This window comes from Lepus europaeus, chromosome 4 (genome assembly GCF_033115175.1).
Source record: "Lepus europaeus isolate LE1 chromosome 4, mLepTim1.pri, whole genome shotgun sequence".
Lineage (NCBI taxonomy): Eukaryota > Metazoa > Chordata > Mammalia > Lagomorpha > Leporidae > Lepus > Lepus europaeus.
Window position 1 is genome coordinate 20250955 of NC_084830.1, and position 12446 is coordinate 20263400.

Here is a 12446-nt window from a genome sequence, read left to right on the forward strand (position 1 = left end):
ACGGCTGGAACTACGCCTTTTGAGTAGCAAGGGATTCAGAGATCAGTCTTGGGTATGTTACTTAATCATTCTGTGAACTCTGGTTATTGCTTATTGCATTTGTATTCATATTAGAATTTATACCTACCTTTTTGCAGGATGCTTTTAACACCAAGGCCAATATTTATCTTCAGTTTTATAGAGGCAGAGTGGTTAAGTGACTTGCCAGTATCACGTAGCAGAGCTAGATCCCAATATTCAAGCTTAGCATTTATACTGTAGCACCACAGTGCTTCTTTGTTTTCCCTCATTGATGAAATGGGGATGCAGTCCAGAAAATGCTGATAGAATACACAGATGGCTTTGTTCAAAAATTAAATGGAAAAAAATGAATATGTTAGTAAGCTAGATGTACATTCCTTCATTACTTTGAAAATTATAACTAAGTGTAATTTGAGTTTATTTTTTGTCCTTATCTAAAAACAGAATAAACTTCATGCCCAGTTTGTTTTGGGAATACATGTCTTCACAGAGGACCTTTTTTTTTTTTAATCTTTTTGTCACTGTAGATTTATTTTTTCACATTTTATTTCAGAATAGTTTCAAATTTACAGACCAAAAATTGTGAGGTAATAAAAAATTCACATATACCCTTCACCTCAGTTCCCCTATTAAAATCTTATATTAGTATCTTTACTACAACTAAGAAACCACCCCAGCTCCCCTAATTGTTTTTAATCCCCTCACCTTTTAACCTTCCCTGGGCCTTTAGGACGGCTTTATGATCCAAAATTCCCGCTATTGTGTATTACCCCATAAATAAACTGATTGTATCAGAGATATCTTCTTTATTATATTTATAGCAGCACTGTTCACAATAGCCAAAAATTGGAATCAACCAAGATGTCCATCATCAGATGAATGAATAAAGAAAATGTGTTATATATACACAATAGAATACTATTCAGCTATAAAAGAAATGAAATCCTATCCTTCACAGCAAAATGGGTGAAACTGGAAGATATCATGTTAAATGAAATAAGCCAGACACAGAAAGACAAATACCCCATGTTCTTCTTTATATGTGGGAGCTAAAATTAAAAAAAAAATTACTAAATCTGAAGGCCAGATGTTGAGATGGAGAAAGTAAGCTCAGCTGCATGGATTTCCACTCCTTGCCAGGAGTCAGCGGATTCCCTTCTTCCAAAGCAGCACTGCCCCAGGCACGGCTGAGATCATCTCCTGTCATGTCTCCTTTGTGCTCTGGAGTGGTGAACTTCAACCTGCACCTTTGAAGTTTCAACTCACTCTATCCTCATCATGTCAGAACCTCTGATGTGATGACACCTGATCCAGTTGCTGTCCATGCAATGCACAGCTGTATCAGGAGGGAAAGCGAGAGGAGAAGAGATTGAGTTAGCAAGGTAGAAGCTAGCCATTTGTAGCCTGATCTTAGGAATGGCTTCTCATCACCTTTCTGGTGTTATGCTTATTAGCGAAAACACGGATTACAGCTCACATTCAAGGGGGAGAGGATCGCAGAAAGACACAAGTCCCCGAACACAGGGTTATTTGGTCATTTGACTGGTTAAGCTACTGCTTCTCACTCCTTCATTCCGTATATCAGAGTGCAGTTTCTAGTCCTGATGATTCTGCTTCCAATCCAGCTCCCTGCTACTGCACTTGGGAAGGCAGCAGAAGATGGCTCCCATCCACATGGGAGACCCAGACACAGATCCTGGTCCCAGGCTTTGCCCTGGTTCAACCCCAGCGGTTGTAGCTTTTTGGGGCGTGAGCCAATGAATGGAAGATCTCTTTCTCTGTTTTCTTGTCTCTCTGTCACTCTGCCTTGCAAATAAATAAAATAAATCTTAAAAAAGAAGCTGCCTACAAAACAGCCCTTGAAATTGCCTACTCTACACTAGAGTTTAAGAAAAATTACACAGTCTTACACTGAACAATCTAAATTTGGAGTATGGTCCTTGTGACTTAATTCTGAGTCAGTTTGGGCTTTAGGGACAGAATAGGGTAAAGTATCCTAGATATCTGAGTGTCCCTGGACAAGTATTTATTGAGTGCTTACTAATTGAAGAGTTGTGCTGGGCATTGTGGAGAATACAGAAAGAAGAAAGAAAATTAACATATGACTGGCACTGTGTGGGCTGCTTTCCTGGACAAGATCTAATTCTAGGAAATGGTGCTTAGCCCTCCTTTGAGAGATGGTAAAACGAGGCTCAGCAGCATTAGCAGTTGTGTATGAAGATAAGCGATTTAACAGTGGGAATGATATGTAAATTCTGAGTTGCCCCACTGAAAATACCTTTTCCCACTTGGTACTATCACATGGCCTTAAAAAAGAATTCCAGCTGAGCGAGCTACAAAACACATACAAAAAGCATTGTTGTCATCTCCACCACATCTGAGAATCTATTAATTATTTCAAATTTTAAGTCACATTTACATACATGTTTAGCACAGAACCATTGTATACATCTGAGGATTTGTTTTATTGAATTAATTTCAGCTAGGTATGTCTGGCCATCCTGAGGATTTTAAGAAATAACTTCCATCATGTGTTATATATGCATCTTTCTTTCTCTGTGTCTTTTCTGGCAGGATTTTCATGTATGATCTTAGAAGTCAGAGCAGCTATCCTTCTAGCAGGTAGCTGTGTAGTTCTCATCTCACAGAGCAGATTCCAAACTGGAAAATGATGGACCTTGCCCTTGGCTATCTGGAGTCCAGATCCCAAAGCACGCAGGCTAGGATGATAGTAACTTTTTATCTCACCCTGACTCTTTTATGTTCTTACTCCTGGTTTCTTTTCTACTCTACTGCCACATTAGTTTTGAGTTGATACTTTCATTTATTCTTTATGGCCTTTATAGCAGTCTTGTAATACTTATGAAAAAAATGGAATATAATTAATCAATAAAAGTTAAGTGTAATCTGCTTGAAACTGTAGCAAACATTTTAGGTGCTATACTTTTCCACAACAATAGCTTCAGTAGAACTTCAGGTGGGTGGGAGAGCGTGAGAACAAGGTGAGTTGGGACCCTTCTTTGGTTGCTCAGGGTACAAAATTGGTCCTTTTACTTCAAGGGCAGGCTCCTCAGGGGTCATTAGGGCTTCAAAAATGATTATCTCAAATGGCAAGTAACAGGAGAAAACATGGTGTACACATCCAGTGAGTTCTCTCACTTGTCATTGGTTCCAAGTTTGCCTCCTCAAGGACTGTTTTTGAAATCTTCTCTAGGAGCTTTGACTACAGCCATTAAAATGCTAAGGCTCAATGAAGTGTGGCTTGTCCAAGGTCACACACTTAGGACTGGACTTAGGAATCCTGACACCAAAACCAATCTAATTGATCAGATCACTTTTCTGATTTCAGATCACTTTGAGAAGAGAAGATTCTATTAATGTTTTTTGCAAAACCTTCTCCAATCAGTAGGTGGAGCTTCATGACTTATATACAACCACTGTTTTCACTTATGACTTATGAATCCTCTCTTCACTCATCCTCTCACTTTTTCAAATTTCTCCTCTTCTTCCCCTCTCTTTTCTTGTCTATGTTTCTATCTTTTTTTATTGGCTCACAACTGATTTTACTGTCTTGCTGCTCACATGAAATTTTTACCAGACCCAAACCCTGAGGTTTCTTGGCTAGATTGCCTAACTCTTTGGGAAAATTTCCTAGGACTCACTTCTCTGGACCAACACCTGCAGATTAGAGACACCTACCTGATCCTTCTCCACCAGCTCTCTTTTAGGCTTTTCATTTATGTGGGGCACTGAGCTTCCAATCCTGAGGATCACAGTTCCCTCTGTGTTCCTTCCCTAAGACCCAGGCACTGCAGGCCTGCATGAGATTAAAGCTGTTCCCTGACAGACTGTCACCTTTTGCCTAAGGCACTTTTCACTACCTGATATACGTATTTACTTATTTCTTGATTGTCTTTCGCTGCTGTTACATGAGCTTCTGGAAAACACACACTTTTTCTTGTCTTGCTTGCCACTCTGGATAGGTGTATAAAGGTGTACAATAGGATTTGACATATCATAAATCCTACAAAACTGACCTTAGAGTCTTCAAGCTCAAAGTTGCTTGGGTGTCAGCAGCATTGATTTCTCTGGGAGAAGGCTCTATCCCAGACTAACTGAATCATAACCTGACCTTCATAAAATCCCTGGTGGGTCAGGTACCCTACATTAAAATATGAGAATCACTGACCTAGAGGTGCTCTTCTAAGGATTCAGTTAAAGCTATTTGTCTAATTGCCACAGCATTGAACATAGACTGTTGATGTTTTAATGCATGGATAAGAATTTAGAACAAATAATTTATACCACCAGTACATTTTTTATTGTGATAAAAAACATACAAAATGAAATTTTACCATGTTCACCATTTTTAAGTGTACAGCTCAGTAGCATTAACTATATGCTTATTTGTTGTACAATAGATTTCTAGAACTTTCTCAACTTACAAAACTGTAACTCCATATATTCTTTGAGTCAGAATTTGCCTATTCCTCCAGCTCCTGGGAACCACCATTTTATGTTCAGTTTCTTATGATATATTCAAATTATTCAAATTTTTTATTATGAAGATATTTTGATTTTTATCAAATATCTTTTTCTGCATCTATTGATTTTAATCTTATTCTGTTGGTGTGGTGTATCACATTTATTGATTTGTATATGTGGAACTATCCTTGTGTCTCTGAAATGAATCTCATTTTATTATGGTGAGTATTGTTTTTAATGTGCTGTTTGATTCAGTTTCTTAGTATTTTTGATTGATTTGAAAAGTAGTGTGATAGAGGGCAAGCAAGAGAAGGATAATTTCCATCTGCTAGTTTGCTGCTCAAATAGTTGCAATGGTTAGGGCTAATTCTGAAAGCAGGAGCCCAGAACTCAATCTGGGTCTTCCATGTGAGCAGACAGTGGCCCTAGCCCATAGGTCATCTTCTGGTGCTTTCTCAGGCACGCTGATAGGGAGCCAGATTGGAAGCAGGACAGTTTGGACTCAAATTGGCACTCGGATTTGGCATACAGGTGTTGCAAGCAGTTCTTGAAGTTCCTCCCTCCCTTTTCTCTGTTGCTTCAAGTATCGAAAGATGTTTGCAGCCTAGTCATATGAATCTGAAGGACATGATCTGCTTGTTTTAAGAACAGGAATTCTTTATGGAAGTAATTCTAACATAGGAAGGAGTTAATGAGGCATGAGCAAGATGGGAGAAACCCTTTTATTGTATAAAATATCAAATTACTTCAAAATTCTAAGGATGTATCTTTTTCTGCCATGTTGAATTTAATTTCCTGAAAATGTCTTAACTTTCTGGCATCAGAGTCTGTAAGGTCAGGTTCTTCAAAGGCCTGGCTTGCAATTGTACATTGTTCCACTGGCGGGGTATAATGCTGAGCTGGAACATGCATTCTCTGTCTATAGGGAACAGCTTCTATTTGGCTTTAACTGATTGTTGCACCATAGAAATCATCAACTCAGAGATTTAGAAAAAAGATCCAAACTGGATTCTTGCAAGGATTTTGCAATCTTAAAATACATTAAAAATAATGCATTCATTAAAGAAACATGTCTGTAGTCTAAACAGGCCTGTAATATGCCTATTTGTGTTTTCTGTTTTATTTACTTGTGTGTGGTGAATGATTCTAATACTATTGATTTTGTTGGATAACAATAATTTTCTTTTTAATTTTCATTAACATTTGGTCTAAGCTCATAGAATGCATGAACACAATCACATAGCACACAACAGAAACTTTAAGGAGAATCAGAGATTATACCAAACTTATGTCGGGAACTGTATTTTTAATTTTTTTTCTGTTGAAACTCTACTGAGTGCTTATTTGGCTGACCTTGTATGATTCTTTGTGATAACTTATCAGTATTTGGGTGTGTTGGTCCCATCTTATTAATCAAATAATTCTCTGTGGGAGAATGACCTTATATTCAAAAAAAAAAAATTAAGAGGAGACATTTACTACTTTCTCCTACACATTTCACTCCCAACATAAAAAAAAAAAAAAAAAACAGTTCTTGCTTCCAAAACATGTTACATATTTGATTAATCCACAGCTTGGGTCTTTGATCCCAGTCTTGGCAAGTTCTCCTCTAAATACATAATGAATCACCGTTCATCCTCCTTATTCTCTGCCACTCTCTACTTTCCCAAAGAAAGACTTAAATTTAAAAGGGCAATAAAGGCAGTTTGAAAATAGCAGTAAGTCCAGGAAAGGATTGGAAATTGCAAATGAAATCCATGTGAAGGTTAACACCAGACAAAGGAAAAGTGAAAGCAAAGGGAAGCATTCTGGTGACAAATTTACCTGAAGGCTAGTGCATTGCTTTTATTCTCCTGGATTTTATGTTGAATATGCCACTGGGCATCACCCATTTCCCCAGAAATGCCCTGGAGTAGGGTGGGCTGAAAAGGTTTTGTGGCAAGAAAATAAGTGTATGGGTGTAAGTGAACAAGTTCTTATCAGTTCTCTAATGAAAGTTAACCTCCAAAAGGCTAAGAGGCTGCACTGAACGTAGTTAGAGGGCTTAGAGCTTTGGGTAAAACTGAAGTGGATTTGGGTCTTATGTTGGTCCCTTTTGCATAATCTTGGCCTATTTACTTATCTTGTCTCAGTTGCATATCTGTAAAACCAGAATCACACTATCATTTCTCTCTCAGGAAAAATGAGTTACTGGCACAAAGGAATTTCTCTTTAGCTTCCACTGATCTGTAAGAGTAAGAATTCCTGTAAAAAGCAGAGGCATGCCAATGATGCCATTGCACTTGCTGGATGCTGAGGTTGGATGACAAAATCCTTTTGTATTGAGAATTGACTCTTGTACTTAACAAATGAAGTCATTTACTTGACATTCATTAAACACCTGCTGTATGGATGTGAGAAAATGAGCTGCATGTATTAGTGAGGAAATGTATGATATGTTTTTGTGTCTATCTTAGTACAAAGACATCCAGCAAATGGATATCAGAGATAGTTAAGGCTCATAGTGGGATGTTGTCTTTTTTCCAGAAGGAACATGAGGTAGGTAGTCCCTGCTCCTATCAGCAGCTGTTGAATAAAACTTCTATTTGGGTCCAAGATTGATTTTAGTGGAAGCAGCACATTTCAAGCTGTCTTTGGTGGATCCTTTTATTCAACAGGTAGAGTTCAGAGATTTATGAAATAATTTTCTGCTAAAACTTTTATGATATGAGCAAACTGGTAAACCTAAAATTGCCATGCCTATTTCCTGCTGTAAACCTTTTATGGCCAGAATCATTTATCTCACGTTTTGTTTGAATTAGTACTGAAGGAACTGCAAACCACTGAGATCCTCAAGGCTGGCAGTGATATGCTCTTCCTTAATCCCCAGACCTTCTATAACAATGGCCAATCTTCTTGGAAGTCCTCTGAAGCTCAAGATATGTCCATATTTGTCAAACTTTCATTTTCTATATTCATATTATCTTCAGATACATTTATTTCTGAGAAATGAATTATCAGTTATATTTTACATAGATATTTCTTTTTCTGAAGAATTTAAGATCAAAGACTGAGCTCTCATTTTTTCTAACTAGTGGCCGTTTTCAGACAGTTAAATCCTTGATGCCAAGAGATTTTGATTGTGAAGCTAATGAACCAATGCCTAGTGTGGTTACTTTCTAACTGCTAAATTTAATCCAAAAAACATGCCTGATTGCAAACAACCTTTCCAGACACAGACAAAGGGAGACTATTCATTAAAAAAGCTTGTTTTCCTATAGGCTCCAATCCAGATTTCACTCAGCTTTCTTACCAAGGAAGACTGCTTCTGTTCTCCACACACTGGGCAATAAGAGCTAAAAATATTTAGTATAATTTTAGGTGGTTGGGGAAAAATAAAGAGACAATTAGTATTTTGTATGCCTGGAGAATGATATGAAATTCAAATTTAAGTCTTAAATAAAGTCATGTTGGAACACAGCCATGCTCATTCATCTGAGGTTGTGTATGACTAACTCCATACAACAATGGCAATATGGCTGTGACAGAGCCCATATGGTTTACAAAACATAAAATATTTACCATTTGAGCTTTTACAGAAAATATTCACTGCTTCCTGCACTAGAATAAGCCTATGTTGTCTATCACTCTCAACCCATTTGGACATGGGACTGCATTCACTGGAGTCAATCCAAGCAGATCTACAGGAAGGGACAGAATAAAGGGGAGGGGAACCAGCATCAGAGAGATCTAAGCTTGAGTCTTCGGCCCTCCGTTTTGCTGTAGTGTGACCTTAGGTAAAGTACTAAATCTCTCTTAGTTTCCTTTGTTATTAATAGAGATTGGTAATTCTTCATTCTCCAAGGATTACTTTCAAATCTATCTCTCATCTCTCTCTCTCTCTCTCTCTCTCTCTCTCTCTCTCTCTCTCTCTTTCACCTATATTTTATGCTTCTGGCTTGCCTTGAGAAGTCTGCCACCTTAATATATGCTCAAAACAAAGAGTTCCCTTTTCACTTTGCTTTCTCCCTAAAGTTTTTAGAGAAAGAAGCTCCATGACCTTTCTTGGTAATGTATTTGCTCATGCTCACATTGAGGAATCTACGCTTAGCACCTTATGAAAATCATCACTGTGTGCATTATTTAACAAAAACTGAAAAGCTATTTTATATCAACAATCATTATCTGTAGGATAGAAAATTTTTATTACATATCTCATATTCCAGAATATTCTTTTCTTTTTTCTAAAAAAAGATTTATTTATTTATTTGAAAGTGTGAGTTACACAGAGAGAGGAGTGGCTGCAATAGCTGGAGCTGCAGCGATCTGAAGCCAGGAGCCAGGAGCCTCCTCCGGATCTCCCACATAAGTTCAGAGTCCCAAGTACTTGGGCCATCTTCTACTGCTTTCACAGGCCATAGCAGAGAGCTGGACTGGAAGTGGAGCTGTTGGGTCTTGAACCGGTGCCCATATGGGATGCTGGTGCTTCAGGCCAGGGCGTTAACCCACTGCATCACAGTGCCAGCCCCCAGAATGACTCTTTTCCTAGGACACACATTCAAAATTCCTGTGGCAGGGCAGATGTTTGGCCTCATGGTTTAGACACCTCTTGTGAAGCCCACATCCCACATCAGAGTATCTGAGTTCTAGTTGTAGCTGATCTCCCAATTCCATTTTCCTAATAATGTGCACCTTGTGAGAGACAGCAGATGATAGCTCAAGTAGTTGAGTCCCTTCCGACTATGTGGGAGACCTGGACTGAGTTCCCAGATCCTGGCTTTGGACTGAACCAGTCCTGGTTGTTGCAGGTATTTGGAGAGTGAACCAGTGGATACATCTCTCTCACTCTCTCTCTCTCTCTGTCTCTCTCTGTCTCTCTCTATCTCTCTCTCTTTATCTATCTATGTCTTTTTCTCTGTTTCAAATAACTTAATTTTTATTCTCTTCCTGGCAGTTATTTTTTTTTTTGATTAAAAAACTTTTAACTTTCCCTGGGCTTTATTCTTGTCTATTCCAATCTAGTCCACTGCACTGAGTGATTATTAACTGAAGTTATAATAAGTTAACAGTACAGTTAACAGATACAAATTTAAATTCTGTATTTCAAGTTAGAGACCCCAGTCATGACCAAAGAAGGACCAAGTTGTATTTGACCCCAAGTCTTAGAATGTCTGAGAAAGAGAAGACGTGGATTGTTTGTGCTTTTTGCCACCAAACATGCACCCAACTTAGAAACTCTGGTAGTAAATAAAAGTGCCAGAACCCTTTTTGTTTAAAAATCTAGTATTGGGGCTAGTGCTGTGGCGTAGTTGGTTGGACCTCCACCTGCTGCCATTTGGGGAGTGAACCAGTGGGTGGAAGACCTCTTTCTCTATCTCTCCCTCTCTGTAACTCTGCTTCTCAAGTAAATAAATTAATAAATCTTTAAAAAATTAGTATTAAAATCATGGCAAGACAGTTGGGACAATTGGGAATTTTTCAGTAGATCTAATCCAAAATGTACAAATGTATGATAATTAAAATGCATCATAGTTATAGCATATTTTCAAGCTTTACATGTTACAGAAATCCCACTTGTTACACAAGCATAGGGCATTTTCATGTTGGAGAAAAATATTGCATTCATTCATTTGAGTCCAGTCCAGCTCTATTTTCTAACTCAGACATTTGGAAGTCAAGAGATTCTTCATGCATGATGAACATCTGATTCAGATTCAATTTAGCTCTATTAAACGCCTGCTGTAGGCCTTGAATGAAATTACTACTTTTATATAACTTATTTAATTTTCATGCATCGTGTGAAACAGATATTGTTAGTTCAATTTCACCCTGAATTTTCCAATTTAAAAAAAATATTTATTTACTTATTTGAGAGGCAGTGTTACAGAGAAAGAGAGGGAGATATACAGAGAGATATACAGAGAGATCTTCTATCAGTGGATTCATTCCCCAGATGGCTGTAATGGCCACACTTGGGCTGATCTAAAACCAGGAGCCAGGAGCTTCTTCTGGGTCTCTCAAGTGGGTGGCAAGGGCCCAAGCTTTTAGGCCGTTTTATACTGCTTTCCCAAGCCATTAACAGGGAGCTGGATTGGAAGTGAAGCAGCCGGGAGTTGAACCAGCATCAATATGGGATGCCTGCACTGCAAGTGGAGGGTTAACCTACTACACTACAATGCTGGCTCTACCTTTTCCTTCAAATTAATTAACCTTTTGACAGTGCTTTAGTTGTATTTTATTTATCTTTGTAAGAACTCAGTTTGTATGCTCATTTTTTTTTTTTTTGCTCTGGCACTATTGTGCCAGCTAGAAATACCTGTGTAATAGCATAAATATTTATTTACAAACATAGTGCTGTGATAATCACAATGCACAAAGTAACCAATGCTGTCACTTGAAATCCTTCTAGTATTTTTATCTTCTATGAAAAATCTTTATTTTGGGTTTATTCTTTTTTTTTAAAGATTTTATTTATTTATTTGAGAGGTAAAGTTCCAGACATGAGAGGGAGAGACAGAGAGAAAGGTCTTCAGCCTGCTGGTTCACTCCCCAAGTGGCCGTAGCAGCCAGAGTTCAGCTGATCCGAAACCAAGAGTCAGGAGCTTCTTCCAGTCTTCCACTTGGGTGCAGGGGCCCAAGTGCTTGGATCATCTTCTATTAATTTCTTAGATGTGTTAGCAGGGAGCTGGATCAGAAGTGGAGCAGCTGGGGCTTGAACCTGTGCCCACATGAGATCCCATTTGGCAGACAGCAGCTTAACTCATTATGACACAAGTCTAGCTCCCAAACAATTTCAGTTTAACTCCAGAGCAGCTTTTATAGACACAGTCAAACCATATAAGGAAGGTTGAGTATTAAACAGCTCATTTCCCTGTGAATTGGTTTCTATTTCCAAGGGAGGGGTGATCAATCAGATAAAATGATGTGCTTCATTTGAGGTCAATCTCTTCTTCTCTGGGCTTCGAAGGTAGACCATATTTATGCTGTGTGAAATTTTGACTGTTAACAAAATCTCAGTTTAAGCAAAATTATTCCATAGAGTAAAATGTGAATTAAAGTCAAACCAACTTTGGTTTTAATATCCTTGAAGTCCCACTTGCTAGATATTTAACTTGAATGGTTTAAACAACCTTATACACTTTATCTTACATCTTTGAGCTCCATTTACCTAAACAGTTATGTGTGGATATTGGTTGTATCTACCGAACTAACTTGTGATAGATTACATTAAAAGGAAACTGTGTGAAACACTCATCAAAATAACCAAATAGTGAGAATAAAAACAAACAAACAAAAAACAAAACCAAAACCAAAAATGGTAATTCCCTTTCTGAATTTGGACAAAGTGTTTTTCCCTTCTCAGATATTTTCAGAAGCAAGATAGAATAAAGTAAATTGCATTTTTTTCATGATTTTTATTTTAAAATCTACATTTATTTTTGCATAGCATTGTCCTTTTCCAATGAATCTGTCATCTTTGAATGCCAAGGTTGGGTTTTATGATCCCTAGATAATCTTTGAGACCTGTTCTAGTTCTCATTTCAAGAGTTTATAATCAAACATGCCATTTAACTTTTAACTGTTGCTCTTGTGTCATTCAAACTAAGTAAACCACAGAATCAAAGCACATGACAGACCTTTCTGACTTTTTCTTCTCAATTTGTGCACAAGTAATCTGAAACTTAAGGAGGTAAGTAGACTTAGCAAGGCAGATTTTGGTTACTGGCAAAGCCTAGGCTAGAATTTCATGCTTCTCTTCAGTGTTCCTGAGTTCCAGGTCCAAATGGCTTTTGGAAGAAGTAGAACTACTTTATATAAAGCATTTATGGACTGAAATAATTTGCTATGAGGCTATTATTGAAAATAGATGCATATGTACAAATGACAGTAAGGAGGATCTGGCATGTGCTATATCTCTCTTGATAAGGATCTTACATCCTACTGAAAATACTTTGTTCAGG

The 12446-nt window shown here is 37.8% G+C and overlaps 1 pseudogene; it reads left to right on the top strand.

Annotated features, from left to right (window-relative positions):
- The first annotated feature begins 2198 nt into the window (after positions 1-2198).
- The window catches only part of LOC133758655 (telomerase protein component 1-like), a 59266-nt pseudogene continuing 49018 nt past the window's right edge, over positions 2199-12446 (top strand).